The sequence below is a fragment of the Pinus tabuliformis genome, chromosome 8 (genome assembly GCF_031772625.1).
Source record: "Pinus tabuliformis cultivar Carrire ecotype Pingquan chromosome 8, CPIR1, whole genome shotgun sequence".
NCBI classification, from domain to species: domain Eukaryota; kingdom Viridiplantae; phylum Streptophyta; class Pinopsida; order Pinales; family Pinaceae; genus Pinus; species Pinus tabuliformis.
The window spans coordinates 168884025-168909095 of NC_142294.1; the positions used below are offsets into that span (position 1 = coordinate 168884025).

Sequence of the window (25071 nt, forward strand, 5' to 3'; positions counted from 1 at the left end):
TTTTATAAAAAAACAGAGTTTTTATCAGCTTGTGTAAGAAGACTTTGACAGTAATACAAGAGTTACTTTTTTCTTCCCAAGATTCATTATATGTTTATGGCTCAGAACATGTGTGGTTTTGTCATTATCTTTTATGTATTTTACAGCTCACTAAATATGCAATCACTCTGAATTCACCTAGTGCTCAGACTTCCTGTGCTTATTTATGAGTTGAGTTTTTTGGAGAAATGTTTTGAGTGTTAAACGTTATATGCCTTGGCTTCTATGATTAAGTGATCAATAGTTTACTGCAGAAGTGAATGACTCCATGAGCCCAATGGAAGAAGTGTTGTTTTGTGTTTCCAAACAGCTTTATTTTCATAAAAGTGTGAAGAGTTAGCCATCTTTTCTTGCCCTTAATGCATATCAAAAATCTATGAGAGAGCCCTCTCTGACTAAGGAGGCTAAACCTTAGTCTAAAGCCTGGTCTGAAACAGTTTCATGAGATCTTGCTAAGTAGCAGCCCTTAGTACACGATTTTGTGATAACATTTTGGTGCGTCTGCCGGGAGTCTGAAGATTATTCATTCCCGAAATCAATGGTTGAACTTCTGAAGGTAGCAGGAGCTCAGACATCTTTTTGAGGCTGCAAAACTACCTTGGCGACTCCACACATCAAATAACAAATTAGAAGGTGACTCCACTGCTAGAAGATCAGTAGCTTGATGAAGTTTCAAGATGGATTCTACTGCAAGAATGAATGCCAGGTATGCTCCTATGGATCGGTCTCATATCCCTGGTTTTCCAAATCCTATGCCGGAGGTTGATTGGCTAGAGGATCTTCCAATATTCAAAAATGAAAAGAAAGATGATGCTGCTCTTCATTTGGTTAGGTTTCATATGCATGTACGCAGTCTTAAGGTTCATTTCCCTGAGGATTGTCTCATGAGGATGTTTATGGCCACTTTAGAAGGAAAAGCATGGTCTTGGTATAAAGGTCTGGAAAATGGTTCAATCTATTCGCTTGCTAGTTTTCATGATGTGTTCTGTGAAATGTATAAAGAATGTTATCCTTCTTTGTTGTTGCTCAAAGATTGCTGTAGGCATTCTTTAAATCTTATTCAGTACTTGGAGGATTGTTATGGTGATGATGAATTTATGGATGAAGAAATTTTAGAGGCTCTTCATAACAATGCATTCCAGCACCAAGGAGAAGATATAACATCCCATGAAACACAGCATGAAGATCAGCAGGGGTTTAGTTGTGAAACCCATGTTTCATCCTTTGATATTGATGTAGAGATGCAGCAGATTGGTCCGGCTACAGAACATGATGAAGATGAAATTGATTGCACCCAGCAAGAAGAAATATTGGAGGAAATTTTCTATGACCCTCAGGCAGAGGAAAAACTTGCTCAATTTTGTAATTCCTTGCAGCAGCTTACTTCAAATAAAGATCATAATAGTGAGGAAAATTATATTTTTTATGACAATCATTCAGAAAAGCAGTTGGATAGCATATCAAAAGAACCTTGTGTGGTTGCCAATCAGTTGTCTAAAGATGTGGAATATTATGATGATCATCAACATAACCATGTCTTCTTGGACCCTGTAAGTGAATATATGGACAAGCTTTGCACTCCGGTCTTTCATTTTCATTTGCATTATGAAGATAAAGTATATTATGAGTTGAGTTGGTCATCCCACTACCATGGTTATGTTGAGGTTGAATGCAGTCAAGAGCCTCCCATATCAGAAAAGACAATTGATTGGCTTTATTGGAAATATCATGTCGCTTGAGCTACAAGTGGAGCTTGCAGCTGATAGGATAGGTAGGTAAGATAAATGCAAATAAGCTCAAGGTTGACTGAGCAATTTTTTTTTTTTTAGTAGTGGTAGATATAGACTTTTATCTCCTGCAGTGATCATCAGGTTTAAGCCCGAGGTGAAGGCCCAAGAAACTTGAAGAAAATGTTTGTCAAATAATTTTTGTTCATCAAAAATGGATAAGGCACTGGAACTGCAGGTTCTTAGTGTACCACAAGGGCACACTATCCCAAGTGGAGCCACTGTTATCACTGAAAATTCCAATGCCAAAAGTTCAAAATCGCTCACATTAGTTTGATGCACATAAAGCCTTTTTAACAGTTTCGCAGCACGACATGTTTTAGGTGATTTCGTAGCGCATAATTCATATTTTGCACTGGCTGCGCTACGAAATGGGGGAAATGGCTGCATGAGTTGGAGAGAGAATTTTTGTAGTGATTTTGCTGAAGTAAGTATCATCAGCCCCGCTCAAAGCACAGATATTGACAGGGAATGGGCAAACACAATAAGAAAACCTCCTGTGTGAGGATTCCCCTATGCATTCTTCGATGGAGAGCACAACCTTGAAGGATTATTCTAATGGAAGCATAGGTTATCCCAGTGTTGCAAATATCTCTGATTCATGTTCTGTTTCACAAACTAATTCTTTGCAACAAGAAGCATATGCATAAACTGAACATCGGCAAAAAACTGTTCATACAGGGAGCTCTTCCAAGCAGCTGTTAGTTCAAGGTGCTTTTAGTTATCCTCTTAAAACTCATCTTATTTCTAGTGAAGGTTTTGAAGAAATCACATGGAATAAAGGTGACATGGATGCTGAAGAGAGTAATGTCACACGTTCTACAAGGAAAAAACCCTGTTGCTGTTCAGGTGCAGCTACATCTCTTTCGAGCAGTGGGAAGGATCTTGTGAAATTTGCAAACAAGTCTTCCAGCAGTCATGGCAATGCTTTTCCCGAAAGGCCAACAAATGTTAGCACAGAATGTACTTCAAGTAGCTACAGTAATGAAGCCATTAATCATTTTTTATCTGAAGAACATGTTTTTGATGAAGATTGTGTTTTTGAAACTGCTGTAGGAGATGTTTGTTACAGGCATAGTTATCTGTTTTAAGCAGTCAACTTCCAGGAGGTATTTAGAGAAGCTGAAAGAATATTTTAGAAAACTGAAAGAGGTTTTTATTCCTAACATACTGAACTAGAAAAACCTCTTTCAGTTTCTTCAAATTGATTATGAGCTGGGAGAAACGAGTGACTAAACGTTGCGCTACGAAACTGCTGTAGGTGCAGTTTTTAATTTCCTGTTTTACACATCTTCTTCAAGGATCGATTATGGGCAGCTGGAGTAAGGTTCCTTAAAACTAAAAGAGGTTTTTGTTCAGCACGGAATGGTTCACAAAAGCCTCCTTCAGTTTTTCCAAATACGTTTTCTGTGTGAAGTTATGAGCTCTGTCCCGAGACCCAGTTTTCAGGCAGAACAACAGTTTCGTAGCAGTTGGAGCTAAATAATTCAATCTCAAACTAGAATTGAAAACAAAAGATTCGGTGTCTGATGCATATTTGTGGATAGTACCAGCCCTTAAGCAAGCAAAGATCATGAGAAAGCTGAACACAAGCCTAAGAGCAGAAAACAGAAGTTAGCAGTTTAAAGAGGAAGCTAGGCAAACTAGCTGATTAATCCAAGGGGAAATTTGCTTTTCAAGTTTTGATAAATTTTGGCTGTCATCATTTCGAAACTTTTTGGAGCCCTTACACCTGTACAAAATAGCTGAAGAAATCACGGATTTAAGTCATCAGTGCTTTAAGATTCATATGCTTTGTTTTGATTACCTACAGCAGTTTCGTAGCGCGCTACGAAACTGCTGTAGATGACTGTTTATGTGAAAAAATGAAATTGATGCTGAGGTCAGCAAATCTTAAAAGGGGATGACTCGAGGCCAGCATGGAGATTATACAAAGCTATTCAGATATTCAAAAGGTGACAGGTGTGAGTATTTAAGGAAAAAGTGAAATTTTTGTCTTTTGTTAAAGTCTTCCTAAAGTTACTTTATAGCCGAATTATTAGGGTTCTGGTAGGGTTACCGAAATTTTGAGTGGTACACCTGTTCAGTTCACAAAGTGTCCAGATCATAAGGCATATTGAATTATGCGTGGTTATTAGAAGAATTAAATGGCTTGGAGCATAGTCTTTTAATGCATGAAGACTAATGGGAGGCAGAGACCGTGAAAATAGGGCACAGATCCTTATCAGTTGATGAGTCATCCACATATCAAGTATCCGAAGCTGCTCATTCAGTGAATGTTCCTCCAGCATGTCTTGGCTATTACTGAAGTGATACAGGTGTCAAATTTCAAGAAAGCATCAATGCACACGAGGAGATAGACTTAGAGTTTCAATGGGAATGGGACTCTATGTTTTCACAGCGCAATACCTTTGTAATTAATTAGTTTGTTTAGATATGGATAAGGCAATTAATGATAGGATTTCGAGCTCCCTTCATGCTTGTTGAGGAGTCTCAAGTAGTTGTATTTTTGGTTTTCCTATATATAGAAATGACTCTGATGTAAAAAAGGTTGGAGATTTTATAAAAAAACAGAGTTTTTATCAGCTTGTGTAAGAAGACTTTGACAGTAATACAAGAGTTACTTTTTTCTTCCCAAGATTCATTATATGTTTATGGCTCAGAACATGTGTGGTTTTGTCATTATCTTTTATGTATTTTACAGCTCACTAAATATGCAATCACTCTGAATTCACCTAGTGCTCAGACTTCCTGTGCTTATTTATGAGTTGAGTTTTTTGGAGAAATGTTTTGAGTGTTAAACGTTATATGCCTTGGCTTCTATGATTAAGTGATCAATAGTTTACTGCAGAAGTGAATGACTCCATGAGCCCAATGGAAGAAGTGTTGTTTTGTGTTTCCAAACAGCTTTATTTTCATAAAAGTGTGAAGAGTTAGCCATCTTTTCTTGCCCTTAATGCATATCAAAAATCTATGAGAGAGCCCTCTCTGACTAAGGAGGCTAAACCTTAGTCTAAAGCCTGGTCTGAAACAGTTTCATGAGATCTTGCTAAGTAGCAGCCCTTAGTACACGATTTTGTGATAACAGCGGTGATACCTTTGAATAAAGAAGATAATCAGCCGCCACACCCAACAGAACCATGTCGAGACCAAGGAGGAGTTCACCAGAATTCTGCCTGTCAAGCCAAAGAAAGAGATCAAAATGAAACTGTTGCCTAAGGTGAGCATACCCATGCTCAGAAATAGTGAAGCATGTCCACATGTCAAGTAAAAAAGTGGATCCAATATGCGTACAAGTATAAAGGAATTGGCAATACATAATGAAGAAAGTATGTGTCTGAATATCACATATCAAGAGCTGATCAATGATGTTGAAGTATTGTGCTGATCACTGAAGTCAAGAAATTGATCCAAATAGTACCAAGTGAACATGATGGAATAAATGGTACCACACTACAACTCAGGTACCAACATATAAGATATCGTTGTAATGAACTGCAATATATAAGGTGGATGGTATCAACTAGCAGAAACAAGAGAAACTGACAAGTGAACCAAAACATGATGATGCAAACCTGAGGTCTTCACCGACCACCGTGGTACATTTCTACGCAATGGGAATAAATGATTTGAAGTTGCCCATGTGAGAAATCATTTGATTACTGATCATTGATGTATACCATTAACAAACATGAGGCTACTCACCGATAATGATGATGAGAGTCAAGGTACCCAGTACAATCTAACAAGTGCGAATAAATGAGCTGTAGTCGAACACTTGGAAGAATCTATCAATAAGGAGACAATGATGTTTTCCCACTATCGATAGCAAAGGAATTGGCCACTAATGATTGCAAGCCCTAAGGTACTATAAATGGATTCTAGATCTCTTTCCCAGAGTAATGAGTTGAAGTCAATGGGAAAAGATTTGCTAGAAGGAAGGCATTAAGGCATCCTTCATCAATCTAGTGTGAGTGTAACCTATAGGCCAATAATGTGGAAGGAATCAAATAAACAAAGATGTAGTAATCCAACCAAAGAATGTTCTAGCGTACACAAGATATGGCTAGTGCACGATAGAAACCCTCTGAACCAACCAATAATGAATGCTGACACAGAGGTGAGGAGTCCACAAATAGGGTGTTGGCATTATGATTCAGGTTTGGCGCTATGGCACAGGTGTTGTACTTGATGGCAACTCACTCAAGTGACAAAACTCTGTTCAGGCTCTCAAAATGATGGAAAATAAGGGGTTCGCAGGTGCCCCGTTCATAAGGTGCGGACCCGCAGGTACGCCGACCAAGAAGTGTGGTCATACCCGCAGGTTCTCCGTTCAGAAGGTGCGGTCCCTCAGTTCACTCACTCCAATGCAGAGAAGCGCGCTCACGTGGGGTTTCTTATGTTTGGCCCTTGGTATTTAGCCCGTCGTTCTTGATCCTATGGTTTTGGCCCGTGGTATAGGATCTAAATTATTGAATCCCGGTTTGGATCCCTTGTATTGGTTTTCGATGGTTTTGTCCCATGGTTTGAATAAGGGCTTGCCTATAAAAAGGAAAGGAGATCACTTGGCTATATACTTGTGAAAAATTGAATATCTTAAGATCTGAAATTTTGGTAATCGGTTTTAAAGGCTAGATCTAAATCAAGGTGAAATTGAAGGCGAATCTATTGATAGGTCGTGATCTCTCGGGCGCATGATCAGATCTGTGGATCTGACTGTCTGTGGCACATTGGAGGACTGTTAATTTGGCCCTAATCAGAGGTTCGCAGGCGATCCACGGCGTGAGTGTGGGGGTCCGCAGCACAGGAGAAGGCGCAGGTGCAGGGATCCGCAGCGCAGCAAAAGGTGTAGGTGCGAGGTATGCAGCTTAGAAAAAGGCACAGTGCGGAGGTACGTAGGGAAACAGAAGAACCAGTTGTAGAGGTACGCTGTCAGGCAAACAGTGTAGGTGCGGATCTGAGCAGAGGTACGCAAGGCAGCAGAAGGAGGAGGTGCGGAGATACGCAAAGCAGAAGACTGACCAGGTGCGGATCTGCGCAGTTTAGACATAGAAGAGTTGCAGACATTCGCATGCCTCTATTGGTGAAGTTGCGGACCTATCTTGAAATATTTGTTGGCTGTCTTTTATCTATTGCTGCAGAGTTCTGGGTTTAGATTTCTAGTATTACTTTTCTGTTTATAGCATTCTGAGAAGTTGGGTGATTCTTTGGTTGATTGTATAAGGAGATTGGGTGATTTGCATGTACTTGATGATTATTTGATCTTCTTGGATCCAGTCTGAAAATTAATGAAACATGGTCCTTAAAGAAGTAAAAGAGCTAAGGGGGTTGTAGCTCCCTTCCAGGAGAGACTGGAACACGAGAGAGGGTTGTAGCTCTCTGCAGGTTGCAGCCTACGTACTGGTAAAGGACTGCACCTGTACAAAATCATTGTAAAAGAAGTTTCTAATTGAAAGAAGATAGAGACATATTGCAGCAGGCGGTTTTCACCCACATTGGGTTTCCACCTTATATCTAGTGTTCTTTGGTGTGATTATCTGTTTTTTCTTGCTCATTATTATATGGTACTGACATACAAACTAATGATCAATATCTGAAGAAGAAATTAATTGAAAAGAATTTAATAATACTGATTCACCCCCCCTCTCAGTATTATTTCCAACAATTGGTATCAGAGCAGGTCCTTCTGAAGAAGCTTGATCGCTTGAAGGAAGATCTATCATCATGAGCAACTACGAGAGGGAAGCATCAATCAGGCCACCAATTTTTGATGGGACAAACTTCGTATATTGGAAGGTAAGAGTTACTGCCTATCTTCAATCTCTGGGTACAGAAGTCTGGGACATCATAGATACAGGGTATACTTTTCCATCAGCAACTCCTACAGATCCGGCTGAGAAGAAGAAATATGAAACAAATGCAAAGGCGGTCAATACTCTATTAGGATGTCTATCTCAATCAGAATTTGTCAAGGTTATGCAGTATAAATCCGCAAAAGAAATATGGGACAAGATTGTTCTGAGCTATGAAGGAGATGATCAGGTAAAACGAGAAAAACTTCAAACCCTCAGAATTCAGTATGAAAATCTCAGAATGTACAATGATGAAAGTGTGGCTAACTATTTTCTTCATGTAGATGAGATTTTTAATTGTATGAAAAATTTGGGTGAAGAAATAAAGGAGGCTGTTGTGGTTGAAAAAGTTCTAAGATCTTTGTCCCCTAGGTTTGAATCTAAAGTTTCTGCAATAGAAGAAAAAGAGAATCTACAAAACCTTAAAATGTCACAGCTACACGGAATTCTAACTGCTTATGAAATGAGGAAAGGAGGTCCATCAGACAGAAGAGAAGCTGCCTTCAAGGCTTCAGGCAAAGGAGAGTACTATGAGTCAAGAGAAGAAGAAGAATCAAATTTTGTTAGAAATCTTCAACGGGGTACTGGAAGATTAAGAGGTAAGTTACCTTTCAAATGTTTTGCTTGTGGAAGAGTAGGTCACTATGCTGCAAAATGTCCTCATAAGGATAAGATTGACAAGGGGAAGGAACCTGTTAGATGGAACAAGAAACAAAATGCAAATAAGAAAAGCTATTACACTCATGAAGACAGTGATGGACTTTCAAATAGTGATGAAGATGAACGAGGTAATGACTATAAACTTTTAATGGCTTTTGAAGATGATGATTACATGGATGCTATAGATGTGGATGGCTTTTATGAAGAGATTTCTAGACTCAAAACATGTTTAGAAGAAAAGAATGTGATCATTGATACTCTGCAATTCCAACTTGATGAAAAAGAAAAATTTCTTGAGAAGTTAGAATGTGAAATTGTTGGCCTTAGAAAATAAATTGAGAAAACAAAGGCTCTTAATCTTAAATTTGTTAAAGGATTTGAAACTCTGGATGAGATTATCAATGTACAGTGTTCTCCACTAATCAAGACAAGTCTGGGGTATAATGGAGAAACATCTCAAGCATCCACCTCAAAGAGTTATCTCAATGTAGCAAGAAGGAATGAGCAAAAGCCCAATGGAGATCACCAGGTAAAACAGGGACGAATTACATCAAGAATAAACAAAGACTACCAGGTAAATCAGGGGCAATCCACCTTAAGGATGAACAAAAGCTACAACTAGCCACAGGTAAAATCTTCTCAATTTGCCTCAAGAATGGATGACAATAGAAACGACAATCATTTGGCAGGTAGAGTTGATAATCACAGAAGTTTCTTCAATGGCCAATGTTTCTCTTACCATAACTTTGGCCACAAAGCAGCACAGTGTGTTTCCTATAAAACAATCATGACTAGAGAAGCTCAGAAACAAAGAAATATGACTGGGATCACGAAAAGGGCTAATAACAACTTTTTGGCCCTTGAAAATGAAATTGAATTTTCTATTTGTAATAACTTTGGTCATGAAGATTCTGAATGCAGGAGCAGGTTTTGTAAGACAAAGGAACAAGCCTCAAGTACCAGAACATGGAGAATAAAGGAACCACAACCAGAAAGATGTGGGATAGCTTTTTATGCGGAAGGACAAGAAAATCAATGGTACATCGATAGCGGATGTTCGAAGCATATGACAGGTGATAAAGAAAAACTTGAATCATATACTTCTTTAGAAAAGGGAAAGAAATTTTCTTTTGGAAATGATACCCCTGCAGCCATAAAAGGAAAAGGCACTGCTCAGTTGAGAGAAAAGGTCAAAGTTGGAAATGTTTTGTATGTTGATGGCTTGAAGCATAATCTACTGAGTGTCAGTCAGATGTGCGATCAAGGAACCGAGGTAATATTTTGATCAAATGGATGTAGTGTTTGTGATCTTGATACAGGAAAAACAATGATCAAAGGCAGAAGAACTCCAAATAATCTATACATATTTGAAGAAGGACAACAACAATGCTATTTAAGCAAGGATGATGAACACTGGTTATGGCACTGGAGGTTGGGGCATCTAAGTTTTTCACAAATAAGGAAAGCATGCAAATACTAGGCAGTTCGTGGTCTTCCAGATATCAAAATTCCAGACAACACCATATGCAAATCATGTCAGTTTGGTAAGCAAACCAGAACTAACTTCCCTAAGAAGGAAGGATCAGCCAGCAAGCCTTTTGAACTAGTCCATACAGATGTATGTGGTCCATTTAGGACAAGGTCACCTCGAGGAGAAGAATACTTTATATTATTCATTGACGACTTCTCCAGGATGGTTTGGTTGGGACTTATGAAACACAAGGACGAAGCATTCGAAAAATTCAAATCTTTCAAAGCCTTGGCTGAAAACGAATCAGGTCACAAAATTAAGTGCCTCAGGTCTGATAGAGGTGGGGAGTTTACCTCAAATGAATTTTTCAATTTCTGTGAAGAACATGGAATAAGAAGGGAATTCTCTACAACTAGGACTCCTCAGCAAAATGGAGTCGTGGAAAGGATGAACAGAACGGTTCAAAAAATGGCTCGTGCTATGCTTGATGAGTCTGGAACTCCCGCAACCTTCTGGGGTGAAGCTGCATTTGCTGCGGTTGTTATTCTCAACAAAACAAATGTCCGAGTGAGCAGCACTCAAACTCCTCATGAGCTCTGGTATGGTGAGATTCCTTTGGTAAAGCATTTCAAAAATTTTGGAAGAAAATGCTATATTAAGAATAATGATGAACAACTTGGCAAACTTGAACCTAGAGTAGATGAAGGCATTCTCCTTGGTTATTCTCCCCACATCAAAGCATATAAGTGTTACAATAAAAGACTTGGAAGAATTGTTGACAGCATTGATGTAGTGGTTGATGAAAAAGGATACATTCCTAGGCAAGTAAATTATGAAAATATCGAAGAGGATGAAGACTACCCTCCAAATCAGACTGAAGATGAAGAAGAACCTCAAGAAGTGCCAGAGGAACAGACAAGGATAGAAGAGAAGACTCCATCCAGGTATGTTCAAAAGAATCATCCAGAATCTCAAATCTTGGGGCAAAAGGAGGCAGGCGTACAAACAAGAAGAACAATTGCAGAAGCTTCAAGCTATTTGGCATTACTCTCCTCCGCTGAACCACAAAATGTAATAGAGGCATGCAAAGATGAATTTTGGGTCAAGGCAATGGATGAAGAACTTAAGCAGATCGAAAAGAACAACACTTGGGAGTTGGTTCCTAGACCAAAAGATAAGAATGTCATAGGGACAAAATGGGTCTTCAAAAATAAGTTGAATGAAAATGGGGAAGTAATTAGAAACAAGGCCAGACTTGTTTGTAAAGGGTATGCTCAACAAGAAGGAATAGACTTTGAAGAAAAATTTTCTCCAGTTGCAAGACTTGAGGCCATCCGAATGTTCCTTGCTCTCTCAAGCTTTCAGAAATTCAAAGTATTTCAAATGGACGTGAAATTAGCCTTTCTGAATGGAGACATAGAAGAAGAAGTATATATTGAGTAGCCAGATGGTTTCATTCTTGGGAATGATCCAAATCTTGTATGCAGACTGAAAAAGGCTCTGTATGGTCTTAAACAGGCTCCAAGGGCTTGGTACTACTGTTTGGACAAATATCTTCATCAACAAGGTTTTTCAAAAGGATCAGCAGATAGCAATCTTTATATAAAAATTGAAAATGACAAATTGCTAATACTTGTTGTGTATGTAGATGATATTATCTTTGGCAGCAATGAAGAAGCCATGAGTCAAAGCTTTGCCTTGGTGATGCAGAAAGAATTCGAAATGTCTTTGCTTGGAGAGTTGACATATTTTCTTAGTCTACAAATCCAACAAAATGAAGGCGGTATCTTTTTGTCTCAAACCAAGTACCTCAAGCAGATTTTGAAGAAGTATGGCATGGAAGATGCAAAACCAGTATGTACCCCCATGGTTACAGGATGCAGCCTCAGTGCAAATGATGAATCAGTAGTAGTACATCAGCCAACCTATAGATCTATGATTGGAAGTCTACTTTATTTAACAGGTACCCGACCAGACATCATGCATGCAGTGGGAATAGTTGGAAGATTTCAGGCAAATCCAAAGGAAACTCATCTTCAGGCAGTGAAGAGAATTTTCAAGTATCTTCAAGGAACTCAAAACTATGGCTTATGGTATCCTAGAGATACAGATCTCACACTTCATGCTTATACAGATGCAGATTTGGTTGGAAGCGTGGTTGACAGGAAGAGCACAAGTGTTGGTGCATTCTTTATGGGTTCCAGATTAGTATCTTGGTTCAACAAGAAACAAAGTTCGATTGCTTTATCTACAGCTGAAGCGGAATATGTGGTTGTTGCATCTTGTTGCACTCAACTTATTTGGATGATGCAGACCTTGCAGGGTTTTCAAATCACTTGTACACCACCTATCTCCATCTTATGTGATAATACAAGTGCAATCAGCATTTCAAAGAACCCAGTCATGCATTCAAAGACCAAGCATATACCGATCATGTATCACTTTCTCAGGGAACAAGTGCTTGAAAAAAAGGTCAAGTTGGAGTATGTTCCTTCTAAGGAACAAGTTGCTGATATACTCACCAAACCATTTCCCAGCAAGACCTTTGAATACCTCAGGCAGTAGCTGGGGGTAGTTGATGCATCATCTTGTTGTTGAACCTCATCTATTTCAGAGATTGTTGGTTGTACGCGAGTTCATATGGGGTATATGCGTACTTTTGCTGGGTTATGGATTGGTCGAAGTTCGAATGGCATAGGTTCAGGGGGAGCATATATAATGCATTGTTGGCATTATGGTAGCACAGAAGGAGAACATGGATGCTGATCTGAATATGGTTGTAATATGTCTCTATCTCTTTCACGGTCATGGTGTATGGTGGATTATGGTTCTTCTTGAAGAATTTTTTTTTCTTTTGCAGATCTGGTCTATAGTCAAGGGGAGCAGGATCAGTAGAGAAAATACCTAAGCATGTTCTCAGGGGGAGCAAAACCCTTTTCCCTTGATGTCAAAGGGGGAGAATGACATTGAGGATCTTGAAGTTGCCATCAAGTCCAAAGGGGGAGATTGTTGGCATTTTGATTCAGGTTTGGCGCTATGGCACAGGTGTTGTACTTGATGGCAACTCACTCAAGTGACAAAACTCTGTTCAGGCTCTCAAAATGATGGAAAATAAGGGGTTCGTAGGTGCCCCGTTCATAAGGTGCGGACCCGCAGGTACGCCGACCAAGAAGTGTGGTCATACCCACAGGTTCTCTGTTCAAAAGGTGTGGTCTCTCAGTTCACTCACTCCAATGCAGAGAAGTGTGCTCATGTGGGGTTTCTTATGTTTGGCCCTTGGTATTTAGCCCGTCGTTCTTGATCCTATGGTTTTGGCCCGTGATATAGGATCTAAATTATTGAATCCCGTTTTGGATCCCTTGTATTGGTTTTCGATGGTTTTGTCCCATGGTTTGAATAAGGGCTTTCCTATAAAAAGGAAAGGAGATCACTTGGCTATATACTTGTGAAAAATTGAATATCTTAAGATCTGAAATTTTGGTAATTGGTTTTAAAGGCTAGATCTAAATGAAGGTGAAATTGAAGGCAAATCTATTGATCAGTCATGATCTCTTGGGCACATGATCAGATTTGTGGATCTGACTATCAGTGGCACATTGGAGGACTATTAATTTGGCCCTAATCAGAGGTTTGCAGGTGATCCACGGTGTGAGTACGGGGGTCCGCAGAGCAGGAGAAGGCACAGGTGCAGGGATCCATAGCACAGCAGAAGGCGTAGGTGCGAGGTACGCAGCTCAGAAGAAGGCACAGTGCAGAGGTAAGTAGGGAAACAGAAGAACCAGTTGCGGAGGTATGCTGTCAGGCAAATAGTGCAGGTGCGGATCTGAGCAGAGGTACGCAAGGCAGCAGAAGGAGGAGGTACGGAGATACGCAGAGTAGAAGACCGACTAGGTGCGGATCTGCACAGTTTAGACACAGAAGAGCTGTGGACATTCGCATGCCTCTATTGGTGAAGTTACAGACCTATCTTGAAACATTTGTTGGTTTTTATCTATTGCTGCAAAGTTCTGGGTTTAGATTTCTGGTATTACTTTTTTGTTTATAGCATTCTGAGAAGTTGGGTGATTCATTGGTTGATTGTATAAGGAGATTGGGTGATTCGCATGTACTTGATGATTATTTGATCTTCTTGGATCCAGTCTAAAAATTAATGAAACATGGTCCTTAAAGAAGTAAAAGAGCTAAGGGGGTTGTAGCTCCCTTCCAGGAGAGACTGGAAAACGAGAGAGGGTTGTAGATCTCTACAGGTTGCAGCCTGCGTACTGGTAAAGGACTGCACCAGTGCAAAATCATTGTAAAAGAAGTTTCTAATTGAAAGAAGATAGAGACATATTGCAGTAGGTGGTTTTCACCCACATTGGGTTTCCACCTTATATCTGGTGTTCTTTGGTGTGATTATCTATTTTTTCTTGCTCATTATTATATGGTACTGACATACAAACTAATGATCAATATCTGAAGAAGAAATTAATTGAAAAGAATTTAATAATACTGATTCACCCCCCCTCTCAGTATTATTTCCAACATAGGTTCAAATGGAAACCAATGCATTACACAAATCCCAATGTGTGATAATGAAAGCTGGTGTCGAACACAAGGGAAATCACTCGATCAAAGACCCATGATAGTGATCGATGCTAAGCACAAGGTTACCTATCAACAATGAAAATAGGGCTAGGGTGCGGCTCTAGATCTGCCTAAGAGCATTTTTTCATAGTCGATAAGAGAAAGATCCGCCACCGAGAAGTCAATGGAGACCTTCTCAAACCGGCACGAGGAAAGGACCAATATAGCTGATGTGATAACGAGCATGATGCTGAAAACTAGGGATGGCCAACTGAAAAATAGGTCAAGAGGCACCGCAGAGAGGCTGACTTAGGTTTACTTCCCTTGAACAAAAGCACAACTCAATTTTGACTACATGGAAGCATATGATAACTTTGTATAAGTTCGTAACATAGGAGGCATAAGAAAACTCTCCATATGATTAGAAGAGGTAACCAATCAGAGGAGTACTGACTCAATAACAAGGTTAAGGATCTCCTAAGTAAAACTAAAGCCCATCCCAATGGAGGAAGAGACTTACTTTTAAGTGTGTTAGTTCCAGTATTCGCAGCCTATCACAAGGGATCAACATGACCTCTTACTAGGTTTGGTTTTATTAGATGTTTTGCACATGATATTCAACACAAAACATGTCATAAGTGTGTTCATCAGGAGCAACTAAAAAGAATCTTTCCAGCTGTATATGACACTCCAAAAACCGGCTCTCAGATCAAAAGATATGACCGAATGAGTGATTGACTCAAAGATCTCCCCGTGTAGCTGTTTATGTGTTTAATGATCCTGAGGAAACTAGGAGATGTCAGTGACTAGAATGTGATAGAGAAGGAAAGAACATAGAATTTTAGGTTTATTTTTGTGCTGTTAATCCTCATCTCAACATATGGTGAGCTCATTTCTCTGCTTTGATTGAAAGAGATATCATGTGTAGAGGGAACTGTACATTATTGATAAGGATATTGCTGGTGAAACGTTTACAACTACTGGTCTCATGGCCCTAGAGAGGAATTACTTGAAGATTTATAGATGTTCATTCAACACTCAAAGAATACTTGACATGTCAAATAAATGAAAAGCTCCCCCTTTGCTAAAGGGTTTGATAGATCTTTTCATTGTGGTTATTTCTGCAAGTAATCACTTTGTAGAGCACATGGATGTGAGGAAGACATGGATATTTTTGAGCCAACATTTGTGAGCCAAGCTATCTTCATTCATCCTAACACTCATCCTAACATTATCTTCATGATCATTCCCTGAGCTTATAATATTTGTCAAATAGATTGTTTTGTAGGAGGGTCATGGTCCCTGATGTACCAGCAAGGGTGGCAAAGATTGTTCCAAGTTTTTGTACTGTATATGTTATATCAAAAGGAAAACTCTCTTCAGTGAAATCAGTTGCTTCTTTAGAGTCAAGCAGGGCCAACAACAAAATTATCTCGAGGACTTGCAATTTTCAAGAAGAGGCAGAACCTCTAGTTGGGAAATCAACCATGCTTCTTGATTTTAAGAATATCAAGAGTAAAATGGGAATCAAGATGACTAGTGAGGACAGTGATGAGTGATCTCCATCATTTGATAATTATTCAGGCACATCCTCACTGCCAAGCACGTCTATGAAGTCACAGCTTGAAAACGAGCTAGAAAAGTTGGAGCTTGAACTAAAACGGTTTCATGAGATGTATAGCCAAGCATGTGAAGCAGAAGTCGGCCCACAAAATGCCAGAGAGATGCACATTCAGAGAATGGAAGAGATAAAGAAAGTGGAAGCAACAAAGGAAAGAGAAGAATTTGTAGTCATAATAGATGCAGAAGAGAAAGAAAGGCGTGATGCAAACATGAAGGAGCAACTAAAATAGCAGAAATTGAGGCACAGCAAAGGAGGGTTGCCGACTTCATAGCTATAACTATATCAAAGAGTAGAAAAGTTGAGGATGCGTTTCCTTTGACTGTTCAAGCATTCAAACAATACACCATATAAGAAATTGAGGCAGCAATAGATTTCTTTTCAGAATCAAATAAGGATGGAGAGGGCTCATATGGATCTGTCTACAAGTGTACATTGGATAATAGCCTAGTGGTTGTCAAGGCTCTTCACCCAGATGCAACCCAAGGGTGGAAACAATTTCAACAAGAGGTTGAAGTTCTTAGCCGTATACAACATCCCCATATAGTTTTGCTGCTTGGAGCTTGTCCAGAACTTGGATGTTTGGTATATGAATATATGTCAAATGGAAGTTTGGAGGATCATTTATTTCGCAATGGAGCAACACCACCTCTTCCATGATATACACGATTTAGTATTGCTTCAGAAATAGCCACTGGGTTTCTCTATTTACATAGTTCCAAGCCTAGGCCATTAGTTCATCGTGACCTAAAACCATCAAATGTTTTTGCTTGATCAGAACTTTGTGAGCAAAATAGGTGATGTGGGCCTGGCCAAGCTTATTCCTCCAATAGTCTCAGGCAGTCTTACACTGTATAGGAACACCACAACCTCAGGCACATTTTGCTATATTGACCCAGAGTATCAACGAATAGGGATACTTGGAACCATGTTCGATCTGTATGCTTTTGGAGTAGTACTCCAATTATTGACTGCTATAAAAGCAATGAGGATTGCTCATGATGTGGAAAGGGCTATCGAGATGGGCTCGTTCAAAATATTCTCAACCAATCTGTTATAGATTGGTCTGTTATGGAAGCTATGGGCTAGCCAAACTTGCATTAAAATGTGTTGAGATGCGGTGCAGGGACGGGCCAGATTTTGAGGAAGTTGTGCTTCCAGAGCCTTAAGAATTCAAAGCTTTTGTAGAGTCCCGACATGATGTGAGGAGAGAGTAAAGTTATGCTACAACATTGAGAAACTTGTTTTGTCCAATTCCTTAGTTTCATAAAACAATTGGCAAAGGATAAAGCAGAAAAATTGAGAAAGAAAGAAGAAAAATTGCAGGAATTGAAACTTGCATATTGGTTCCAAGGATTTTTGTTTTTCCTTTCATGCTTATGATGAGAATGAAGACCCAACTCAACTCCAAATCTCAACGCCCCTGCATCCACAACACACACAAGGTCAAGAAATCAAAAGTCAAGCCTATTTGGCTATGGCACTACGATTCTGGAGTGTGTCCCTACGCGTAGCGCTTACACCTAGGAAACAAATAGAACAACAGGTAAGAGATGCCCTTGTTCAATTTAAAAAGGCACTTTCTCTAGACCCAGATCTAGAGGAAGCCACTGCTGCTTTATACAATAAAGCCTATTGCCATGCCTACAGAGAAGAAGGAACAAAAGCTACAGAAGCTTTACGGAAGGCTTTGCAGGATTACAATCTTAAATTTAGTGTGATTCTCAATGATCCAGACATGGCTCCATTTCAGGCTATGCCTGAGTTCAAGCAACTTCAAGAAGATGTATTTTCATACTCATGGCACTCTTCATCTGGGATAATAGGAAAGAGGAGGGACAAATTGCCCAAATTTCCTAGGAGGAAACTCTTTCAAGGTTGCCTTTATGCCTATCGACTGATGGTGTTATAGAGATTATACAGTTACGGGCTACAACTCGTGCTATAATTTTGGCAGGGGCAAAAGATGTGTTAAATAGAGCAGTTCAAAGAGCTGAGAAGTTTCGTAATAATCTTGTCAAAACTTCATCTAGTGGTGAATTTGAAAAATGAACGCAAGATATTGCTTCCAAGTCAATAGCACAAGTTGAAAAACTATTCAAGGTAGAGGTTGTTTCTCCTAATGAATGGGAAAGTTGGGTTTGTGAGCAACAAGAGTCTGAAGGAGTAACTCCAGGAGAAGATGTGTTTATTGTCTTGCGTTTGGATGGTCGTGTTCGAAAATCTGGTCGGGGAATGCCTAACTAGAAAGAGTTAATTAATGAGTTGCCACCATTAGAATCCTTTGTCAGCAAGTTGGAAAAGTAACAAAGATGTTAAACAACCATTTAATTTCTTCTATGTAGCTCATAAATGGGATAGGAATATGAGTTTTATCATTAAGTCATTGATATTTGTATTTCCTCCTACTTTTGGTAGCTAAAATTAGAGAAATACTAAAGTATATGCTGGAATATGACATTGTATGGATGAAATTACAGTTATTGTATAGCTCGTAGAATTCTGGGTACGAATGGTAGAAAGAGAACATCCAAGGAGGAACAAGAACAACAGGTTGATCAAACAACTCCAAAATTTGTGCAGGTAGGTGCAAGGTGGCAGTCAAAAGGAAGATTTTGTGGAATATGGTTCCACACCTGAAGGAGCAGATATAGTAATATTAATCCACTTGGAAAACCTTTACATAATTTGGGTTTTCAAAAACTACTTCTCATGGTTCTCGAGATAATTTGGGATTTTAGTTGCAAATTAGTTTATAATAGAGTTTTATGATAGGATTTTATTTTTTATTTTTTATTTCCTATATTGAGGAAATAAAAACAGATTTGTAATTTAGTATATATAGGATTATTTTTAAAAGATGGAGGTTCGATTTTTGCAACAGAGAGAGGCTGCTTGGCACTGTGTAAAGTTTATTGAATATCATTTTAATAAAGCAGTTTTTGCCCTTTGGACCTAGGATCCATCACGGTGTTTCCTGTTCAGTATGTTTTTCCTGTCATTCACTTACATATTTTGTTTTCTCTACCTTGTTACAACATTATCTAAGAGATGTGTTAGGAATCCATTCCTTATGATGCTCCTTTCATGATGATTTTGTTGTTAGATGTAATGGTTGTGTTTGCATAATTCATCCTTTGCTAGATGCTCTGTTGAGCAACCTCGTGTTTCTCTTTCGTCTAATGCTGCTACTATAGATCCATCCCCTATTTGATGCCTGCAGGGCAGCGGGCTTTCTCCCCTATTCTTCTCACATTTGCAATCTTCTATCTGGCTAAACATGGCACTTACTTTGCCCCAAGTTTGCCGGCAGAAACTGGCATCAACTCCATAGCCCAATCGTCCTTTCTCTTGCTATTTCGACCCAAAACCTTTCAAACAAATCCCCATACTCCATAGCTAGCCTAAAATTTCATTTATTGCAGCCACATCTTGTTGGCAAAGAGAGAGCCCTCTCTGGTCTGGCAAGGCTAGATGCCAGATCGAAAGCTTGGTCTGTGGTTACCTCGGAATTGCCTCTTCTCAGCCTTGAGGTACATTCTGAGTGCTAACATATTGGTGCCATTGCCAGGGATGAGGTGACAAATCTTCTCCAGGAAAGATCATTCAAGTTGCAGATCTGATTGTTGATGGTGGACAGCAGTCAGACACATATGAAGGCTGAAATCATCTACCTGATGACTCCATTGTTCAAGATCCTGAGCTTCGACTTCACTGCCAAAGAATCTAGATTTTTGAACATTGATGGTAATCACCGATGACAGGGTATGTGGTAAATCCATTATCTAGTGAAATGATATTGATTTTAAGGGATAAGTTAGCAAAATTTCAAATTGATCAGAATTTCTCCACATCAGTGTTTCTTGGTTTGAAATCCAGTCGACTCAAACCTGAAAGAAAATATTGTTTTCTTGGCTTAGTTGCTGAAAGATTAGAAAATGAAATTGAACTGTTAGATGTTAAAATTGAATCATATGATTTCCAAGACCCTAAACAGTTCTTGGAAACTCTCCCTGCTCCCAAAGAAGAAAAGGTAAGGCTGCCCGTGGATATTTGCATTGATGGTTTGCAGTTAGAAGCATGTATTGAGGAGTTAGGGCAGCAAACAGAGTTTGGTTTCTTTGATCCTATTGTAGTGTACATGGAAAGTTTTTTCAGTTTAAAGGATAAGTCAGATTGTCTTTCACACAGCCAAACTCAGTTTGTGCATGGATGGCTATCAACCTTTCCAATTGTGTCCTGGTTGAAGAACTTCCAATCAGCATCCTTGTCACAGTTACTTGATTGGTTTATCTGGCTCACAACATCACTCGATCTATTGATTTTGCATCAGAGTACGGTAGATTTGTAAATAAATAAGCTACCCAAGGCATCATATCAGTTTTTGGTATTTGTGTATGTATAGGTTGCAGTGTATCCATGTTTTTGGATCAGTATAAGTTGTTTTGGGTTTGCCTCTATTTGACCGTATTTCCCAATGGATGAGGCACTTGGTCTACGATGTTCTTGACAGCTCCAAGGAGCTGCCATCCCCAATAAGGATGATGTTAGTTCCAGTCTTTGCAGCCTGTCACTAGGGATCAACATGACCTCTTACTAGGTTTGGTTTTATTAGATGTTTTGCACATGATATTCAACACAAAACATGTCATAAGTGTGTTCATCAGGAGCAGTTCGGAAAAATCTTTCCAGTGGTGTATCACACTCCCAAAACTGACTCTCGCATCAAAAGATATGACCGAATGAGTGATTGACTCAAAGATCTCCCCATTTAGCTGTTTATGTGTTTAATGATCCTGAGGAAACTAGGAGATGTCAGTGGCTGGACTATCATAGAGAAGGAAAGAACATAGAATTTCAGGTTTATTGTTGTGCTGTTAATCCTCATCTCAACATATGGTGAGCTCATTTCTCTACTTTGATTGAAAGAGATATCATGTGCAGAGGGCACTATACATTGTTGACAGGGATATTGCTGGTGAAAAGTTTACAGATGTTGGTCCCATCATCCTAGAGAGGATTACTTGAAGATTTATAGATTTCCATTCAGTGTTTGCTGTCATCCTTACTTACAACTCAAAGAATACTTGACATGTCAAATAAATGAAAAGCTCCCCCTTTGCCAGAGGGTCCGATAGATCTTTTCATTGGGGTCCTTTCTACAAGTAATCACTTTGTAGAGTCATGGCTGCGAGGAAGACATGGATATTTTTGAGCCAACGTTTGTGAGCCAAGCTATCTTCATTCATCCTAACACTCATCCTAACATTATCTTCATGATCATTCCTGAGCTTATAATATTTGTCAAATAGATTGTTTTCTAGGAGGTTCATGGTCCCTGATGTACCGGCAAGGGTGGCAAAGATTGTTCCAACTTTTTGTATTGTATATGTTATATCAAAAGGAAAAATCTCTTCAGTGAAATCAGCTACTTCTTTAGAGTCAAGAAAGTCCAGCAACGAAATTATCTCAAGGACTTGCAATTTTCAAGAAGAAGCAAAACCTCTAGTTGGGAAATCAACCACGCTTCTTGATTTTAAGAATATCAAGAGTAAAATGGGAATCAGGATGACTAGTGAGGACAATGATGAGCGATCTCCATCATTTGATAATTATTCAGGCACATCCTCACTACCAAGCACATCTATGAAGTCACAACTTGAAAACGAGCTAGAAAAGTTGGAGCTTGAACTAAAACAGCTTCGTGAGATGTACAACCAAGCATGTGAAGAAGCACTCAACACACAAAACGCCAGAGAGATGCACATTCAGAGAATGGAAGAGCTAAAGAAAGTGGAAGCAACAAAGGAAAGAGAAGAATTTGTAGGCGTAATAGATGCAGAAGAGAAAGCAAGGCATGATGCAGACATGAAGGAGCGGCTAAAATAGCAGAAATTGAGGCACAACAAAGGAGGGTTTCCAACTTCATAGCTATAACTAAATCAAAGAGTAGAAAAGTTGAGGATGCGTTTCCTTTGACTGTTCAAGCATTCAAGCAATACTCCATAGAAGAAATTGAGGCAGCAACAGATTTCTTTTCAGAATCAAATAAGGTTGGAGAGGGCTCATATGGGTCTGTCTACAAGTGTACATTGGATAATAGCCTAGTCGCTATCAAGGCTCTTCACCTAGATGCAACCCAAGGGTGGAAATAATTTCAACAAGAGGTTGAAGTTCTTCGCTGTATACAACATCCCCATATAGTTTTGTTGCTTGGAGCTTGTCCAGAACTTGGATGTTTGGTATATGAATATATGTCAAATGGAAGTTTGGAGGATCGTTTATTTCACAATGGAGCAACACCACCTCTTCCATGATATACATGATTTAGTATTTCTTTAGAAATAGCCACTAGGTTGCTCTATTTACATAGTTCCAAGCCTAGGCCATTAGTTCATCGTGACCTAAAACCAACAAATATTTTTGCTTGATCAGAACTTTGTGAGCAAAATAGGTGATGTGGGCCTGGCCAAGCTTGTTCCTCCAATGGTCTCGGGCAGTCTTACACTGTACAGGAACACCACAACCTCAGGCACATTTTGTTATATTGACCCAGAGTATCAGCGAACAGGGATACTTGGAACCAAGTCTGATCTCTATGCTTTTGGAGTAGTACTCCTCCAATTATTGACTGCTAGAAAACCAATGGGGATTGCTCATGATGTGGAAAGGGCTGTCGAGAGGGGCTCGTTCAAAAATATTCTAGATCAATCTGTTACAGATTGGCCTATTAGGGAAGCTATGGAGCTAGCCAAACTTGCATTAAAATGTGTTGAGATGTGGCGCAGGGACAGGCCAGATTTTGAGGCAGTTGTGCTGCCAGAGCTTCAGAGATTCAAAGCTTTTGCAGAGTCCTGACATGATGTGAGGAGAGAGGACAGTGTTGCTACAACACTGAGAAACTTGTTTTGTTCAATTCCTTAGTTTTGTAAAACAATTGGCAGAGGAGAAGGCAGAAAAATTGAGAAAGAAAGAAGAAAAATTGCAGGCATTGAAACTTGCATATTGGTTCCAAGGATTCTTGTTTGTTTTGTCATGCTTATGATGAGAACAAAGGCCTAGCTCAGCTCCAAATCTCAGCGCCCTTGCAACCACGACAAACACAAGGTCGAGAAATCAAAATCCAAGCCTATCTATTGGTGGTGCTACGCTTCTGGAGTGTGGCCCTACGCGCGGCTCTTACACCTAGGAAATAAACAAAACAACAGGTAATAGATGCCCTTGTTCAATTTAAAAAGGCACTTTCTCTAGACCCAAATCCAGAGGAAGCCACTGCTGCTTTATACAATAAAGCATGTTGCCATGCCTGTAGAGAAGAAGGAACAAAAGCTACAGAAGCTTTATGGAAGGCTTTGTGGTATTACAATCTTAAATTTAGTGTGATTCTCAATGATCCAAACATGGCTCCCTTTCGGGCTATGCTTGAGTTCAATCAACTTCAAGAAGATGTATTGTCATACTTGTGGTACTCTTCATTTGGGATAATAGGAAAGAAGAGGGAAAAATTGCACAAATTTCTCAGGACGAAACTCTTTCTAGGTTGCCTGTGCGCCTATCAACTAATCGTGTTGTAGAGCTTGTATAGTTATGGGGGCTACAACTCGTCCTATAATTTTGGTAGAGGAAAAATATCTGGTAAATAGAGCAATTCAAAGAGCTGAGAAGTTTCCCAATAATCTTGTCAAAACTTCATCCAGTGGTGAATTTGAAAAATGAACGCAAGATATTGCTTCCAAGTCAATAGCACAAGTTGAAAAACGATTCAAGGCAGAGGTTGTTTCTCCTAATGAATGGGAAAGTTGGGTTTATGAGCAACAAGACTCTGAAGGAGTAACTCCAGGAGAATATGTGTTTATTGTCTTGCATTTGGATGGTCGTGTTCGAAAATCTGGTCGAGGAGTGCCTGACTGGAAAGAGTTAATTAATGAGTTGCCACCATTAAAATCCTTTGTTAGCAAGCTGGAAAAGTAATAAAGATGTTAAACAACCATTTAATTTCTTCTCTATAGCTCATAAATGGGATAGAAATGTGAGTTTTATCATTAAATAAGTCATTGATATTTGTATTTCCTCCTGCTTTTGGTAGCTAAAATCAGAGAAATACTAAAGTAGATGCTGGAATATGACTTTGTATGGATGATATTACAGTTATTGTATAGCTTGCAGAAATATGGGTACGAATGGTAGAAAGAGAACATCCAAGGAGGAACAAGAACAACAGGTTGATCAAACAACTCTAAAATCTGTGCAGGCAGGTGCAAGGTGGCAGTCAAAAGGAAGATTCTGTGGAATATGGTTCTGTTGAGCCTCAAACCTGCACTTCTTTACATATCCTCTCAGCCTCCTTTTCCTATTCATTTCCTTCTTTTGTCACTCATTCCCTCCATCAAATTGCTCAAATCATTGTATTTTAGGACTTTTTACATGGTTTGCTAATTATGCTAATGACTGTTGTTGGTTTAGAATTTTGGTTCAAAGTGCTGCGTTTCCGCAGCTCACACAGTGTTTCCGCAGCTGATCCCGGTTTCCGCAGCCAACCCCGGATTCCGCAGCTGTTTTATTAAAAGATATGTTCCAGGTGTCCTCCGGGAAGAAGAGCCACATGGGCAAGTTCGTGGAACCAAGGACATGGTGTGTGTCCTTCCAGCTCACCCAAACCGGTCATAAAAACCCGTGGTCAACGAGGAGGCAAATACGGTCAACAGAAGTCATTGGCGATGGCACGGCTCTGCGTGTTCTGTTTTGGAGCACGTGAAGAACAGGTGGCATCTTCCTCAGCCACGAAGACAGTGAGAAACATGAATCCAACAGCAGATTGAATGCCCACAACGACCGTTGCCTAAATCCGAGGACGCAGCAAGATTACGTGTTTTTACACAGCTGCTTGAATAGCTTAGTTTTCGTTAAGTTAGTTTGCTTTCCTCTGTTATAAATAAAGCGTCTTTGAACGCTGGATAGTTAGTCGTTAATCCATTTTGTAAACACTGTTGAAACCTCTTTTGTAAGCGTTTTATAAGCTCCCCACTATATTTTACATTTGCTGTTAATCTATGAGAAGACTGTTCTGTTTCTAAG

At 39.4% G+C, this 25071-nt stretch overlaps 3 pseudogenes; all 3 read left to right on the plus strand.

The window, feature by feature from the left end:
* Positions 1 to 17473: 17473 nt before the first annotated feature.
* LOC149234669 (protein LOW PSII ACCUMULATION 1, chloroplastic pseudogene) lies at positions 17474 to 18303 on the plus strand (annotated as a pseudogene).
* A 3024-nt stretch (positions 18304 to 21327) lies between these two features.
* LOC149234670 (U-box domain-containing protein 34 pseudogene) lies at positions 21328 to 22854 on the plus strand (annotated as a pseudogene).
* Positions 22855 to 23298: 444 nt separating this feature from the next.
* Positions 23299 to 23967, plus strand: LOC149234671 (protein LOW PSII ACCUMULATION 1, chloroplastic pseudogene; annotated as a pseudogene).
* Positions 23968 to 25071: the final 1104 nt, after the last annotated feature.